The 18,984-nt window shown below is 38.4% G+C and overlaps 1 pseudogene; it reads right to left on the bottom strand.

Moving 5' to 3' along the window:
- Positions 1-1,009: 1,009 nt before the first annotated feature.
- LOC125422679 (thiol-disulfide oxidoreductase LTO1-like) lies at positions 1,010-17,549 on the bottom strand (annotated as a pseudogene).
- Between the last annotated feature and the right edge of the window lie 1,435 nt (positions 17,550-18,984).

Below are 18,984 nucleotides of genomic sequence, written 5' to 3'. Positions count from 1 at the left end.
AAGAGACGTGAACATAAAATGTCGTCTAACGTAGTGTCGCTAAAATCATAAGACAAAAGAAGACGCATTAATAATGTCGTCTAATATTAAAGAAAAGGTGACGCATACAAAAATACGTCGCTAAATATTAAGAAACATGCAATGCTAAAAATTTGATGTTTAACCTTTAGCGACGCAAGAAAAAGCATCGCTAAAAATTAAATAAAAGCATCACTAAAAACTGCAGCATTTTAACAAGGGGAATTTGGCCTAATGCCCTTTTTAGAAAGGTCATAATGATATATACCAATGCATTGGTGAACTTTTTTGTTTTTCCCTTTAATATCCATTACATCCTTAAAAAAATTTTAAAAAATCTGGATGTCCTTTATTTTAGATCTAATACAAGGTTACCTTCTCGCTTGTGGTTATTTCTTCTTTGCTGCTTTAGAATTACTTGAATGGTGGATCGGAAGATTCTGGATCTTTAGCAAATGGGGGTTTTGTTTCGATTCTACTAGGATTTGTGGGTGTTTTTAAGTTTTTGACATTGCTCACCAAGGTTTCTTTTGAAAAATCTGCATTAAGGAGGTCGGAGAAGCAATTGAATGTTCTCTTTGGGCTTTGGGAGCCATAGCTTGGAATATGGTTTGCTTCCTCATTAGTCCTTTGGTTCTGGATTTCAATTTTGGTCCACTTGATGGTTTTGGTAGATCTTCAATTGTTGATATAATGGGTTGCTTAGTTGGTTTTCTATTTATGCTTGCAACGAAGAGTTTATCTTTTTACAGGTGAGAAACAAAAATGAAGATTGCATAAAAAACTCAGAAGATGTAAAAGTATTGCAATTCGAATCTGATTATTGTAAAGCTGCCTCATCTTTTTAAAGAAAGCAAAAAAAAACTTAGAAGATGTACAAATATTGCAGTTCGAATCTGATTACTATGTAAATCACAAGGACACTATTCAATCTATACATATGTGAAACAACACAATTTGAACAGAATCATCCTATGTGGGCAGACTAGATTCATTTTACATCGAAACCGGATGCTTGTGCAAGATATGACAACTCTTGTTCATCACTCAAAACCTGCAAGTCTTTGATGAGAAATGGATGAATTTCAAAGGGCGAGAAAATAAAATGTCGGGAGGGGAGAAACTTCAATGGCAATTTCATCTTCTCCAAATTGAGTAATCAATAAAATCCAATGAATGAATTTAACGCTTTCTCACCTGCCCGTTTATCACCCATGTTGGGAAACCTTCAATTCCAGCATCTATGCATGCCTTTAAAATTTTGGTTCCTTTTTTATAACCATCAAGGAAGCATTCAACATAATTCAACAGTTTTGCTGCCTCACTTCCAAACATCTGCATTCAGTGTCACCATGCAAATACCATAATGTAGCAAGTAATTCATTTTTTGAAAACAAAACGCACAAGAGATGGTCAATGTGAATACAGTTACCAATTTTTCAATTGTATTAACCTCATGGTTCAAATCAGCTTCTAAAACAAAAGTTACAGAGCGCAGAGTTACCTGTTTTTATTCTAGGTAGTGTGAACACCAGAAGCCCCATACATTTTAGCACCAATTGATTGTAGATGCTTTGCAAGAGAAAGAGCAAAAGGACCTGATGGTGATGTTATCTCAGTTGTAAAATATTGCAGTTCAATTTCAGCCAGGCTGACCAAGAAATGAAACAAGGGAAATAAGTTACTGAAAATGTCTTATACATTATAATCATATTTAAAATTATAATTTTAAACATTAATGACAGCATAACAATCACCAATTTTGTTTAATCTGTTAGCATTCTTGTACAGTTTACATTTCTATATGCTGTTTTATTTCAGTTAAAATTTATAAAAAATTTTAAAATAAAAAATTAGGTTCTTGACATCTTAGGATTAGGGAAAACAGGAAAAGCAATGTTATGAGTGGACAGAGTTGAATAGCCTTTCATTATGCTAGCTTCAAGTCACACCCTGATGAATAAAGTAACTAAACCCCTATATTGCAGATTCAAATAGAAAAAAATCATTGAGCAGAGAGAGAGAGAGTAATTACCTTGAGGGCACAGGTTGTGAAGAGCTGTATGATGAATTGAGAGCAAGAACCACCAAACTAGCTATAAACAATTGTAGACCCACCACTTTCCGTATCTATTGCAACCCAAAATCCTATAATACAAACATCAAAGGAGTACATAGTTATTTTTACTACGACATAAACTGTAACAGTCCAGTCCACCCGCATGAGATATTGTCCGCTTTGGGCCCAGCCCTCATGGTTTTAAAAGGCCTCTTAGTGATTAGGGGTCCCACCCGTACACCTGCCAGTCCCGCTGACTTGGGCCTCCCAGATCCAACCGAGATATTGTCCGCTTTGGAAGCTAAGTGGTGAGCCCAATCCTACCCCTCACGGGGTTGCTTCTTCATAGGAAGGCCTCTCAAGGGAAAGGTATCCACACCCTCTTATAAGGCATGCTTTGTTCCCCTTTCCAATCGATGTGGGATCTCACAATCCACCCCTTTGGGGCCCAGCGTCCTCACTGGCACACCGATCCGGATCCGGCTCTAATACCATCTGTAACAGTCAGTCCAGCCGCATGAGATATTGTCCGCTTTGGGCCTAGCCTGCACGATTTTAAAAGGCCTCTTAGGGGTCCCACCCCTACACCTGCCAGTCCCCCTGACCTGAGCCTCCTAGGCCCAACCGAGATATTGTCCGCTTTGGAAGCTAGGTGGTGAGCCCAATCCTACCCCTCACGGTTTTGCTTTCTCACAAGAAGGCCTCTCAAGGGAAAGGTATCCACACCCTCTTATAAGGCATGCTTCGTTCCCCTTTCCAACCGATGTGGGATCTCACATAAACGCTTTGTTCTGTAAGTTTTTGGTAAATACAAAGATAAGAAAACATGAATACACCGAACAAATAGTTTACCTTTTGAGTGATGAAAAATAAGCTGAATGATAGGAGAATAGATAATAGACAGTAAGAGCATGATGCTCCCGTAAATTTAGTGCTTAAAATGTATAGGAAATATGCACTTGAAGCAACCATGGAGGTCGTAGTTCTACCCTACTCCAGATAATAGGGTTGTATGTAATAGTTATATGCTACATATTCTTTTCTGTTTTTGTAATTTTCGTGTCTCTTCATAAGGAAATTTTAAGTAATCAACTTGGAGTTGTGCCTTTTTTATGAATGTTTTATTGTTACTTTTTTGCCTTTTATGTAAAGCCCTTCACACGCTGCTCACTTAAACATTTAGGATCTGTTTTGTTGTTAAAGCCTATATTTATGTATATGAGGACGAAAGGATACTAACTCATCTCCATGTCATGGTCTGGCGTCCTTATCGTCTTTAGCTTATTCTTAAGTGGTTCAAAGGGTGACTGATAGTGAATTTGACAACTCCTATGTGTGTACCTATCTCCATCCCTCCCATACTTGTTCAATGGGTTAAGCATTTTGCAAATTTAGGTTATTTCACTTGCAAATTTAGGTAATTACCGAAACCCCTATGGTTATCATATTTTACCAATTTTTTGTCCCCCCCAAGTCCCCTAATGTGTGTTAAATGCAACAACATGCAGAATATACATTCTTCAATGATCCTAAAAAGAAAAAATCCTAAAAGTTCTAAAAAAGTTCTCAAATTGGCACAAAAATTTGATTACCGTAAGGCCTTCGGTAATTACTGATGAAACCTACAATAATCAATTTGTAGTTGCTGGAAATATTACTATAGATTTCATTGGTAATTACCGAAACCCCTATGGTAATCACATTTTACAATTTTTTGGCCCTCACATGTCCCCTAATATGTGTTAAATGCAACAACATGCAAAATATCCATTCTTCAATGATCCTAAAGAGAAAAAATCCCAAAAATTTTAAAAAGTTCTCAAATTGGCACAAAAATTTGATTACCGTAGGGCCTTCGGTAATTACCGATGAAACCTATGGTAATCAATTTGCAGTTACTGAAAAAATTACCATAGGTTTTATCGGTAATTACCGAAACCCCTATTGTAATCACATTTTACCAATGTTTTGGCCCCCACAAGTCCCCGGATGTGTATTAAATGCAACAACATGCAAAATATACATTCTTCAATGATCCTAACGAGAAAAAACCCCAAAATTTCTGAAAAAGTTCTCAAATTGGCACAAAAATTTGATTACTGTAGGGCCTTCGATAATATCGATGAAACCTACGGTAATCAATTTGTAGTTGCTGGAAAAATTACTGTAGGTTTCATCGGTAATTACCGAAAACCCAATGGTAATCACATTTTACCAATTTTTTGGCCCCCACAAGTCCCCTAATGTGTGTTAAATGCAACAACATGCAAAATATATATTTTTCAATGATCCTAAAGAGAAAAAAACCTCAAAAGTTCTAAAAATGTTCCAAATTGGCACAAAAATTTGATTACCGTAGAGTCTTCGGTAATTACCGATGAAACCTACGGTAATCAATTTGTAGTTGCCGGAAAAATTACTGTAGGTTTCATAGGTAATTATCGAAACCCCTATGGTAATCATATTTTACCAATATTTTGGCCCTCACATGTCCCCTAATATGTGTTAAATGCAACAACATCCAAAATATACATTCTTCAATGATCCTAAAGAGAAAAAACCCTAAAAGTTCTCAAATTGGCACAAAATTTGGTTACCGTATGGCCTTCGGTTATTACCGATAAAACCTACAGTAATCAATTTGTAGTTGCTAGAAAAATTACCATAGATTTCATCGGTAATTACCGAAACTCCTATGGTAATCACATTTTACCAATTTTTTGGCCCTCACAAGTCCCCTAATGTGTGTTAAATGCAACAACATGAAAAATATACATTTTTCAATGAACCTAAAGAGAAAAAAAAACCCCATAAGTTCTGAAAAAGTTCTCAAATTAGCACAAAAATTTGATTACCGTAGAGCCTTAGGTAATCACCAATGAAACCTACAGTAATCTATTTGTCCTTGTTTGAAAAATTACCGTAAGTTACATCGCTAATTACCGAAACCTTTATGGTAATCATATTTTACCAATTTTTTTGCCCCCACAAGTTCCCTAATGTGTGTTAAATGCAACAACATGCACAATATACATTCTTCAATGATCCTAAAGAGAAGAAACCCCAAAAATGGTCAAATTGAAATTGCGGACGGGGTTTCGGTAATTACCGATGGAACTGCCGGTAATTTTTCCAGCAAACATTGGGACTCCTAATATGGATTACCGATGGTTGCATCAGTAATTACCGATGACCCGTCGATAATCAACTTTGGGTGAAATTTTCTAAGTTTTTCCAAACTTTTTGTGGATTGTATTGTTGAGGATCATTAATAAAGCTATATTTTGCATGTTCTTAATGGAAACACATATTATCAAAGTTGTCGTATTAAATTGTGATGATTTGCTTTGAAAATACATGACAAATTGAAATTACCGATAAGGTATGGTAATTATAGTTGTAACCATCGGCTTTGGTAATTACCGATGCATCATCAGTAATCAACTTTATTTGGAATTTTCCCACTTTTTCCAGTCTTTTTGTAGATTCTTTTGTTGAGGATCATTAATAAAGTTATATTTAGCATGTTATTGGTGGAAACATGCATCATCGAAGTTGTCGGATGGATAATTGTAAATTATCGATGGTGCATCGGTAATTACTGAAGGAAACTGTCAGTAATTTTTTCAGCAAGCACATAGGCTCATACATAATAGTTCTTGCCATACTATTATTTATTTATTTATTTTTTTGTTGACAGCAAACCATCAAATATACCATATATATTGAAAAGGCTAAAATATAAATATAAATATTTAGACAAACATATGTATATAGGATATAAATATAAATACTACCAACAACACAATGGCCAAAAGAATATTTAATGATGACATACTCATTGATTCCAAATTAAGAGAAGCATGACAAAAACACCTTGGAAACATTAACAAATTTTGAATATAATTTTATATCATACAAGATAGATGTAGTGTGCAAATAGAAAAAATTACAAATTGTTTGTGAACTAATCTCGAGATCAAAAATGACTTGCAAACAAGTAGTGGATAAAGAAATAAGCTGCTTGAAGAACACCAAATGCAGCTAGCCAGCTCAGAGAGAAGGACTGAAGTAACTTGGCAACACAGCTAGACATCCAGGTTACATTACCAAGATTTGTCAGTTGCCTGGCCATGCCCACTCTAGAACGACAAACCAAGCCAAGGTATCCCATGCTAATATCCCACTTAAGCAATCATCCCAATCAAGGACTCCTAACAAAAGAATTATAGATAAACCAACCATTGCAACTACAACTCTTGCTACACCAAGAGCTTCTCTACAAGCATACCAAAAATACATGGTAAATCATAAATATAAGAAAAATGGATGTATATTCTCAACAAATAGCATACATATTATGTATGACACAATAGAAATTATGCAAATACATTATCGAGTGCAAGTAGTTGACTTCCATTCAATTTATGGTCATTTTAGTAGGCATGATATGGTGGAACCTAGTACAGAAGATAGTGGCAATTTCAGTTGCAAGTTTTACAATGCAGAGAATTTTAGATAGCTAAAGAAAGAATACTCTAGAAATTTAGGTGCTTTAGTTGAATAAAAGATAAGTGATGCCCATATATCAATCTTCATAAACGCTAAGATCCTGGAAACAAAACATCCTGAAAATGAAGATCCTTATAAATAATTTTAGAATTTGGTGGGAACTAAATTGTCTTTCCCATCCAATGGAAATTATTTCTATTGATTTGTTATTGATGAGCCACTATTGCCCTCATGGTTCCATGGACTACTATTGATTTGTGCAGAAAGACTCTACCTGATAATTTCAACATGCTCAATTGCACCACAATAAGTGAAAAAATCATAAACATCCTTTTCTGTTGCTTTTGGAGATAAGCTTGTAACATCTACAGATAACCACCAGGGTACATTGCTTTTTAAGACTTACAAAAAGTGGAATTGAGTGAACCAGAGAAAAGGAATTTAAAATAACAGAAAAAAATACAACCAAAAGCCAGATTATATAATTATATGTAGCAAAATGTATCATAAATTTAATGTTAACATTTCATGTTAACGAACAAAGGCATTATTTAATCCTTTATCTTGAATGAAGAAAACCATGTTTTGGAGGAAGAAACAAAAGGGATAAGGGAAATGTCAGAAGCTGATGAAAGACGTTATCATATAATTGGGATGACCTTGCTTTGTGTGACAATGCTCTTGTTAGTTCCAGCCAGTTTAGTGACCGCTTGGAAGGCTCATATGTAGCATCTTTATTCAAAGTCTTAATAATCAGACCCTCACAACTGTAAACTATGATCAATTAAAATTATAAATAGTGCAATAAATCAATGATAAAGTCTGTGGGAAAAAAATAATAATTATACACTAAGATGCAACTAGCAGTGAAAAATTAATTACAAATATTCTAGACTAAATGTAATTCAGAGAAACTAATGCAAACAACATAAATTCGTCTGTGGTTCTCATCATTGGTGAAAAGAACTTCTACACAATTAGCATCACTTATGCCATCCAAATGCAGGATTACCATATTTACATAATTAAAATTGTTTCATCCAGTACATCATGTTTGGAATATCCTTTTTTTTTTTTTTTTCCCCCAATGCTCTAGGCCTAACCACCTGGACTTAGGGGTAAAAAGAAGAGGTCATTGCTATCTGGGTCGTCATCAAGGGGACTAGAATAACTAATTTACTAAAAGCTAAAAAGTGAATACCTTGCATCAACAGCGGCATCAAGAAACTTCTATATTTCATCAATATCATTCGATGTTATTGTCGTAGGAAACTGAAAATATCCAGCTTCTTCCTCAAAAGAATCATAAAGACATTTCACAAGGCAAAAGATGCACCAGTTAGAATGCATCAAGTTTTACTAATTTTAGAATGCTATACAAACCCAGCAGTCTAATACAATCAGCATGTAATTAGCAAATAAATATTCAAAAACATGCAATCCACAATGAGAAAATAAAATAAAATAACTTATGCTGCTACGTAGTTCTTTCAATCAATAATTTTTACTACAAATGTCCTATAGCTACGTTAATATTGATACTGAAGTAAAATAGGTGAACTTGTACGATACATTGATTGTAACAGCCCAGACCACCCGCATCAGGATATTGTCCTCTTTGGCCCAGGGTTCACACCCTCTCTCCCCCCTGGCCTCAAGGTTTTGCTCACAAAACGCGTCCTGAAGGGAGAGGTATCCACAGCCTTATAAAGACCGCTTCGTGCCCCTCTCCAACCGATGTGGGATGTTACAATCCTCCCTCCTTGGGGCCCAGCGTCCTCGCTGGCACACCGATCCGGATACTGGCTCTGATACCATTGTAACATCCCACATCGGTTGGAGAGGGGCACGAAGCGGTCTTTATAAGGCTGTGGATACCTCTCCCTCCCACATCGGTTGGAGAGGGGCACGAAGCGGTCTTTATAAGGCTGTGGATACCTCTCCCTTCAGGACGCGTTTTGTGAGCAAAACCTTGAGGCCAGGGGGGAGAGAGGGTGTGAACCCTGGGCCAAAGAGGACAATATCCTGATGCGGGTGGTCTGGGCTGTTACAGTGGTATCAGAGCTCTAGGTTCTAGTATTCCTAAGGGACTGTGCATTGTTGTGCATCCTATCCGTGTTTAATCTCTCGTTTTACCCGTGTGAAAGCGTTCTTTCTATTTGTCTCGAAGTAAATTCGTTGCCCGAGTTTGAATAACTCTAATCTTCGAGGGTGTCAATTAGGATCATCTAGCCTAACGGGAAATTCCTATGCCCTAGTCGATGGTCGAGGATGCCTTTTCTTTTTGAAGGTCAAGCTTATCATCGTGAATGGTATCCGTTTCGTTCATGGAGAAGAAGGATGATTGCCTAAGGATGTGTGTCGATCGATTTCAAGGCGTCAAATATTTTTCCGATCGTTTATCAAAAAATTAAATGCTTTTCAAAGTGGTATTTGAAATTAAAAGTGTTTTATTCAAGTATTTTTGGTTTTTGTTCATACATGTATTTGTATGTTATATTGTGTAATATTATACTGCACCATATGGAGGCGGCGAACCAATGTGGTCCATGTAGAGCTAGCCCCATGATCATGTTGCCTACGAGCCCGGGGAATTGGACGGCCAATATAGGCAACCACCCTGGTTTGTATTGGTAGCAGAGTGTCGGCGACAGGTGGAATCATGGATTACGTAACATGTAGAAGGTGTCGTACGTACCTCCATTACAAGCGTGCATATTTTATTTTATGCTATGGATTTTAAGATATGATTTTCAATGTGGAGTTTTAACAATTGCCTATGCAAGTTAGGTATATTTGAAAAATATATTTTATTATTTGTTTATTGTTATGGTTTTTCCAAAAGCGACTTAAGGTTAAGTATCGCCAATTAAGAATCCAAAGCAGGGTATCGTTGAGTTCAAAAAGGAGATCTTAAAGGAAGCACGTGATTCAAAGTATGCGATACACCCCAAGGGTACCAAGACGTATGGAATGCTCACTGGATGACATGGTGGTTTGGCACGATAAAGGAAGTTGCAAGATCCGAATAAAGGTACTTAGGTCACCGATAAGTAAAAGTAGGAGGATGTAAATATGGATTTCGTGCTTAAACTATCATTCACAAAGAGAAGGTACGACAGCGTGTAGAGCATCAAGCAAGCTCCTGGATAGCGACTAAAGTTCTACTTGGTGGTTGATGAGGTTAATGAGATGAGGATGATTCCTTAGGCATGGTTGGATGTTTAAGCATGGTTATTTTTCATTCTAGAAGCTAAGATCTTGATATCTTATTTCCTTGGAGATTTAAGGTTCGTATTGGTGGTGCTTTATCGATTCAAGGTGGTTGATATTGTTGGTGATAATTTACAATGATAAGGAGTATGATTTTTGGGACGGAGTTAGAATTTAAGAAGTGTGGAATACTTTATTGGGTTAAGGATCTAGTGATTTGTTCATAGTATTGGTGGTGATGCTAGAATTAAGATTTAAATTCCTTATTGCTTGAGGTGTGGATTCATGGAATTTATTTGAAATGAGGGAAACTTAGGGTTTTCAAGAATGGTATTTGGATGTTGAGAATTTTATTCATGACCTTGATGAATTTAGTTAAAAGAAAGATTGATGTTTGTCGAGGTTAAGACTATTGGTTAATCAATGAGGAGCAAGGGTTTTATAATTGTAAGTACTAGGAGGGTAATCGAAGACAAGTGAATTAATCTCAACCTTAACTTGGTGATACCAGTATTTGAGGAAATTAGACTTAAGTTCTAATCTAACCTTTTAAAGTGCTGATCGAGTCACGAGAGTTGGTTGTTGGTTTAAGGATGCATGCTTCAGAAGCACTTTATGGTTAGCGTTCGATTATGACCAAGATGACATTATTGGTGGATTGGTATGAAGAGAGAAGTGGCAGACTTCGTATCAAAGTGTTTGCTTTGTCAACAAGTGAAAGCAGAAAGACAGAAGCCTTCGGGATTACTCCAACCTTTACCGATTCCCGTGTGGAAGTGGGAAGAACTCAACATGGACTTCGTATTCAAGCTTCCTTCCACACCTAGAAGGTACGACGGCATTTGGGTAATCATTGATCGTCTCACCAAGTCGGCACACTTCCTACCGGTGCGAGAACGTTTTTCACCCGAGAAGTTAGCCCAGTTGTTCGTGCAAGGCATACGTGGGATCAGTTCAAGATGGCCTTCTCTACTGAGTTTTGTCCTCCTGCCTACCGTGAAGCAAGAAGGAGAGAGTTCGAAGAACTACGACAGGGGAACATGACAAAGGATGTGAGTACGAGAGGAGATTCCGAGAACTATCAGAATTCTACATGCACCTAATTCCCGACGATCACACGAAGAAGGTGAGGTTCATAGACGGATTGAAAGAGAGCATCAGCTACACCCTTTCTGGATCAGTACATCCCACCTATCAGTCCGCCAGGGATGCAGCGCACGAGCTAGAGAGACAGGAGGAGATACACGGACCGCGAGGCGCGTATCATTCGAAGGTTCGTATAGCGGAGTACCTCGACAGTGGGCAGCTAAGAAGAGCCATAGCTCGTGCTCGCACAATGATGGGTTAAGCCCACGAGGCGATTCCAGAGGAGAGATAGTTATCGCATGCCCCGCCCGGCTCGCCATTCGATCGGTGTGGATGCAAGCTCGTATCGCGATCACGCATTGGTTCTCCGCGGATTTGTCCACTTTGTAGGGGGAATCATTCTGGGCAGTGTCAGATGGATGGTTTATGCTTTCGGTGTGGGCAGCCAGGCCACATAAGGAGGGATTGCCCTTATGGTAGTAGCAGTGTGCTAGAAGCAGGTCGACGGACACAGCGTACGGGGATATTTCCAGGACAGAGTTCCCAGGGGAGTCAGCCAGTAGGAGTTTCTTCGGGATCAGTTTAGCCGTCTACAGGATCGAGTCGAGGTAGAGGAAGGAGACCCTAGCAGACAAGTCAAGGCCGGGTGTTTGCTATGACGCAGCAGGGAGCCAGGACTACGCCCGACGATTTTACAGGAGAATCCTTGTGGCCTAGCCAGTTAATCAATGAATGTTTCTTCTGCATCGAAGATCAAGTGATGGAAGCGGACACGATCCTGTTGGATCTATCCCACTTGAAGTAAGTTTTGGGCATGGATTGGTTGGCAAGGAACCACTAAGTCGAGGAAGCGACGTGGGAGCCCTTGCAGTGCGTGATCGGTAATCCTCATTTGTTCCAGTGACGTGCGAAAATTTCGAGGACGAAATTTTTGTAAGGGGGGAAGGCTGTAACACCCCGTCCCAAATCGCACCGGAATCCGTGCACGTTAACCGAGGTTGACCGTTGACCGTTGACCGAAGGGGGTTAAAAGTTGACTTTTTGACTCGGTGAGAATTTTGAGTTGACTAGGGTACCGTGGCGAAGTGCACGATGCCACGAGTTCGTAGACTGGTAGCACGTCGAAAATGGAGCTACGGTTTGAAAGTTATGGACGAAACAAGTTGCGGTCCAAACTGTCCAAGGGGTGCCGAAGTTGACTTTTTGTTTATGGGGAATTGAGCTTTGACTCATGCATGGTTGTGAAGTGCTCGTCGATACGAGTTCATAGACTAGCGGCACGCTTAAATCGGACATGTGGTTAAAAAGTTATGGACGTTTGAAGTTTACCGGATACCGTATTATTTTAATGTTTTTTTTGGGTTGTGAACAGTGAAATGCCACGTGTCAGCTTCTGAGTGGTCCACGTGGCATGAACAGTGTCACGCAGGGTTTTAATTTTGAAAAACTCTCGGGGAAGAGAGAGAAAGAGAGAGAAGAGAGAGAAAGAGAGAAAGGAGAGAGAAAGAGAGAGAGAGGACCCGCCGGCCGCCGGTCATTTTCACGTTTTTCCGGCCTAGTTACTGTACACGCGCTGGCCAGCCAGATTGCCCACCTCATTTCCGGCAAAACCTCCAAATTTCACGGCGAACGGCCGCCGGACGCGCCCGGATCGGACGTTCGAAGTTTGGCGGCGATTTTTCCCCCTCCACCGCCGGCCATCGCGAATCGGCACTATTCCGGCCGATATACAGTACACGCGCCATACACCCATCATCCTCTCCTCAAGTCCGGCCTACCCACCAAAAATCACGGCCATCGGACCACCGACGCGCCGGGATCGGAGCGTTTTCCGGCGAGGGGTCGAAAATCTACAAACGGTGATTTCTCCGCCGTCCGACCTCCGTTTTGCTCACCGTCGGTCCCGTTGGATTTCTCTCCTCACGATCTACAAATCTGCAAAATTTCACAGCAAACGGCCACCGTCGGAAATTACTGTTCCGGCGACGGCTTTGGTGACGTGGCGGCCCGCCGGAAATTACTGTTCCGGCGAGTACCCCAAAAATTCCGGCCAGCTCCAGTCTGCAGTGTTCGACCTCCTGAACCCAAATCCGACTTCCGTTTCCACCAATTCGCGACGGTTTGGGGGAATTGCGGAGCCGAAACCCGAAAAGCTTCCCGATAAAATTCCGACTCCGTCTGCACGATCATCTAAATTAAGACCGGATCTGTGATTAGCATCACTCGAGCTTCGATTCGGTATATAACTCGTAAATTCTAGATATCGTTTGTGTTTTGACCCCCGGGTACCGGGTATTATTTACCCGAATAAAATATTAATTTATTTGACTGTCTGTGAATTTTGTTCTAGGAGCACCGGTGAGTCGTAGAATTGATCCCGTAGTGGATCATGGGTTAATTGCGTGCTCCAGGTGAGTGACCCACCTTCAAATTAATTTTGGGAATTTAATTGGTGAATATATAATGTGTGATTTAAATATTTGGAATTTAATTTCTATGTGCCAAATATTTATTTGAATTATTGTGGAATTATTTGTGAATTTATCGGATTTAAGAAAATGTGTATTTCACCAATTTATGCCATGTGGAATTATTTTATGGTTTTGAGGATTTTGAAATTGGTGTGGTTTTAATGGTAAATTGGGCACGATTCGATTTTCAAATATTTCAAGGAAAATATTTGGTTATGTTGGTGATTTCAATTTTTATGAAATATGCCCATAAAATATTATAGGATTTGATTATGATATTTCGAGAAATTATTTATGCTTGGAAAAAATGTGGATATTTGAATTGATGGATTTGGGAGTTGGTGGATTTGAAAATCATGGAATTTATGGCATTGATTACAAAGAAATTGTGGGAAAATTCCCGGTTCAAGCGGATGGATTATGCGCGCTATGCTTATGAAAAATGTGAAATTTGTTTTATGATTTAAATTTATGGATTTTATAATTTTTAGATGCACCGTGCACGTACTGGTGTTCTGATTATGTGATATGGTATATGTGATATGGTTAGTGTGCACACGGTTGTGATTAGCGCGCAGTGGGTGTGAGTAGCGCGCGGTTGATATTATGAGGGTGTCCCGTGCATGCCATCGGAGAGGGCGGCCACCCCCATGGCCGGACACCAGGTTAGCAATGCGCAGTTGGGACGCCACGCGACCGTATGCCTGGTTTCTTTCTATAACCTCCGTCTGGCGGTACCTTGGGACGCCGGGTACCGTTGGCGCCACCGGTATATAGTGGGTGCATCAAATGATTTTCGTAACCGTGTTTTAAAAATAAAATGTTTGGAAACCGAATTGGAATTAAAAATATAATTGTTACCGCTTCCGGTATTTAATTGATGTCTTGGTTTTCGGGAATATGGATAAAGGGTTTTGTGAAATTGTTTTAAAAGGGGAACCTTTCCAACCGAGAGAATTGTAAGGGTTTTGAGAGAAAATATTATTTCCAAATAATTATTATTTATACTTATTACCGTGATATTATATGGTATAGTAGTAGGGTCGCTCACCGAGATGATTAGCATCTCACACTCTTAAATTCGTTCCTCTAGGTACCAGGTTGTCGGTGTTCACTCGGAGCGACTTGATCTTCCTCATTGTTTTAGGTCGTGTCTGTACCTGCTTTTTCTTTTATTGCGCTTGTAATATTTCTTTCATTCTTGTTGTATTTATTATGCACTCGGATTACCGTATTTATTTTGAAGTCGCAAAAATTTGTGGAATCAATTTGTAGTATTGTGGGAGGAATAAGGATATTTTTAGAAGTGTGTTTTCGGTGCGGTGTAGTTTGTGGTAAGTAAATCCCTTGTGGGAGGCTCGCCGGATTTTCCGTTGGAGAGTTCGGTAGGGTTTCCCCGGGATCGAGGCTGTCTGTGGTTCCGGGAAGGAATTCCGGACGGGTCCCGACAAGATCAGGTACCCGCACAACCCGCATCAGGATATTGCCCTCTTTGGCCCAGGGTTCACACCCTCTCTCCCCCCTGGCCTCAAGGTTTTGGTCACAAAACGCGTCCTGAAGGGAGAGGTATCCACACGCTTATAAAGGCCGCCTCGTGCCCCTCTCCAACCGATGTGGCATGGTACAATCCTCCCCCTTGGGGCCCCGGCGTCTCGGCGGCATACCGATCCGGCACCGGCTCGATACCACCGTAATGTTCCGGCACCACCCGCATCAGGATATTGTCCTCTTTGGCCCAGGGTTCACACCCTCTCTCCCCCCTGGCCTCAAGGTTTTGCTCACAAAACGCGTCCTGAAGGGAGAGGTATCCACAGCCTTATAAAGACCGCTTCGTGCCCCTCTCCAACCGATGTGGGATGTTACAATCCTCCCTCCTTGGGGCCCAGCGTCCTCACTGGCACACCGATCCGGATACTGGCTCTGATACCACTGTAACAGCCCAGACCACCCGCATCAGGATATTGTCCTCTTTGGCCCAGGGTTCACACCCTCTCTCCCCCCTGGCCTCAAGGTTTTGCTCACAAAACGCGTCCTGAAGGGAGAGGTATCCACAGCCTTATAAAGACCGCTTCGTGCCCCTCTCCAACCGATGTGGGATGTTACATTGATTGCCTTACATCTCGTTTCCAGCTGATTTGTCTACATGGCATGCTTTGGCCAATGTACATTTGGAATAGGAGTTCTAGTAGGTCTATAAAGATTTGGAGTCGCAAGTTATGCACATATTATATGTTCATGTATGGGATGGGACATATATATATATATATATTAGAAGCAATATAATATATGGATTTAGATATTCATTAACCCTATTTAGATATTCCAGAGCCCCACTCTCTTCAAGATCTGTTCAATGCTAAATATATATATATATAGGACCTTTATAAAAGTGTGTATAACATGTTCTTAAATTCAGAAGATATTTTTTCGTGCAAAGAGGTTTGATCAAGAACGGCACTGTAGATGACAGTATATACATATACATACATATATATATATATATATATATGTATTATATATATATAGAACGAAAGATACTAGAGGAGTGATTTGAAATAATTCTACTACATTCTAATTAAAGAAAGTTCTGTTTACATTTTAAAACATAAAGTTTGAATAATTTATGCACAATTCATGTTGGTAGAGGCATAAGCATCATGGATGTGTATTTGTGCCTCCATTTATGTAATACAATATACAAGTATGAGATGGAAATGTAAATCCAGCTGACAGGTTGAATTTGTTTTAACACAATAGATAGTTGATTTGAAATACATACATCATCAACAAGCAATCCCTTGACAAAATGGCACCATAGATGTTGGTAATCAAAATCGTCAGTAAAAATTATTAGAACCTCTAGGGAGTAGATGTCAATGTAGCAATCCTACAAATGAGAAATTTTGTAAGCATAGATTCAAGATTCAATCAAAATAAGAAATGACATGCCCATGGAAAAAATATCCATGTCTATCATGCATACCAAGACCTTAACTCTCAAAGACACTTTGGTACATAAAGCCATAGTAAAAGGAAGGAAGCGAACAAAAAAAGAAATTCTATCTTCCAATAACAGCATAGGACCTTCATCTGTCCCAACTCAATACAGCTTCCATTACCGTGTTCCAGTGAACCCAAAAATATACCTTATAGGTCCACCAATCAAATAGGCTTTAAAGAACAGATGGTGATTTGTAGAACTATTGTTTATCACAAAGTACAGAACCAGTCACATAAAAGCAATTAATAAGGCAATCTAGTTGAACAAGCATACCTTAAAATGAACTCATAGGTCTGATCCCTTGGCTTTGCAGGCTGATTAAGATCATAAAAAACAACATTAATAATAAATTTTCCAAAACTAAAACCATGTTTAACTAATCTAACTTCTGTTTAGACACGAAGAAAATCCCTAGTGAAAAGCATTGTTTCAGACCAAAATTTAATATAATTAACTAAGAAAAATCAATATCTTTTGCTCAAAAATGCAAATTTGATATTTCAAAAAATTAACTTCTCTCCTCCCTTTTCCAAGATTTTCTCAGCGGTCAACAAAATTTTATAAATCAACAACGACAATTAAAACAAAAAAAAGGATGGAAAAATTACTCACAGTTGGTAGGATTAGGCCCTCTTGAATACTTCACCTAAAAATTTATCATAAAAACATATATAGTCAAGAATTCAGAAAACTTGACAAAACTTAACTGCTAAAGTTTTGCATTTTTAAAACAAATTTTCACTTCTTTTTTTTTTTATTTTTTTTCTCTCCCTACTTAAAGCAAGAAAAGCAATAAAATTAAGAGAAAAAGATTAAAAGTATAGCAGAATTGAATCTAACCATGGATGATTCCTCCTGCTGCGGCTTCCAAAATAAACTTCCATTTGGCAAGTCCCTATGACAAAAACCAAGCTAGGGTTCCGATGCTAGGATTCTAATTGTATTTTTCCATTTTGAAAATTTCTTGAAAAACCCAGGAAAGACCACACCATTAAAAGCAGACCCAGAAGAGGAGGAGGAGAAAGGACCAAGGAGTTTGCTGTAGATCTACTCGCCGATCAGGTAGACGTCGATGATGGGACTTCGAGGCCAAAACCGAGAAGGGCATGGCTGGGCTAATTGCTGAACCTAGGATGCTTCCTCCACTCGTCTCTCCACTTGAATAACTTTCCGGTAGCTGCTTCGCCATTCTCTCATTTTCCCTTTTCTCTTTTCGTTGGGCATTTCACTCGCATTTTTCCTTTAGATGTTTAAAAAAAAGTAGTTTAGGAATATTAAAAAATAAAAGGGTAAAACAAAAAACCTTGAAAGGAGAGGGGTATATTTCATTAAAGGCTTTCAAATATAGGGGTATCGGGCAAAATTCCCCTTTTAACAATTAAAGGAGAAGCTTGATAAATGCGTCGCTAAAGGTCACAAATGGCGATCGTTTTATGCAATGTGTCGCTAAAAGTATATTTTAGGCGATGCATTTCTTCTTCTAATGCATCGCCCTTTTTTTTTAAATTTGCTTGTTATAACTTTTTAAAAATTGATTAAGATATTATAAATACAAAAAAATTAAAATAATTAAAATACAAAAAAAATTAAACATCCAAAATAATTAGAATACAAAAATTTAAAATAAACATTTTTTATAACAAAATAATTATCAAATAAATTAAATATTATCGCATGAAATATTTTTACAATTTGGTAAACTATTGTATATGCAAAAGCAAAAGCAATATTAATTAAACTTCCATGAATGAATAGTCATTGAGATGGAAGTTGACATCCTCTTGTTGACGATATTATACACTCATATTGCATATGAAAAAATTAAAAAAAATTATTAACACTTATACAAAATAAATAAATTAATATTAATTATTAAAAAGTAATTTAGTAAATGAAAATTTAAAGAATATTACCATTATTCTTAAGATTTAATGAGGCATATTACACACATAGCCACTCTCATATTCATCCTCATTATCATTTTCATCAATACTTGACAACTGTATGACAAATGGTTTGTAAGTCATCGTAGTATCGTCAAGAACATCTTCTTCAACCAAATCTTTTTCAACAAAAGTATGATATTGTGGTGGAATCAACAGACCATCTCGAAAATCTTCAACATAAAATACTTGTTGAACTTAACAAAACAATGTCAAGCAATATCAAAAAAACAAAATATCTACAAAAACAAGATTAAGAAAACTCAACGAACCTAACCTGCGGTTAAAATGAAGAAAAAAAAAATAAAAACTCAACCCACCACATGTCACCGCCAACCACAAAGAAAAAAGCAACTCACCTAAACGTTGGAGACGAAGCAACAAGAAACCCGGCTAACCACAAGGGCGAAACAGAGAAACCCAGCTTCTTGACGGCAATGTAGGCAAATCGAAAATGAAACCCGAAATATCCCACTCTTCAACTCCCTCTTAGATTGCTTCCAAATATAACATCTATTAGGTAGTGTACTTGATGAAGTTTTAGAAAAGAAAAGAGATTCAAAGACACGCATAAAAATTTTAAAATGCGCCAAAAATTTTTAGAATAGGCGCATAAAATTTTAAAATCCTTTTTTAGATTCTTTTTTTCCTTTTAAAATTAAAACAACAGGCGGCGCATTT

Source organism: Ziziphus jujuba, chromosome 2, assembly GCF_031755915.1.
Source record: "Ziziphus jujuba cultivar Dongzao chromosome 2, ASM3175591v1".
NCBI classification, from domain to species: domain Eukaryota; kingdom Viridiplantae; phylum Streptophyta; class Magnoliopsida; order Rosales; family Rhamnaceae; genus Ziziphus; species Ziziphus jujuba.
Note: the sequence above shows the minus strand (reverse complement) of the source record. Positions and strands in the feature narration are given on the sequence as shown.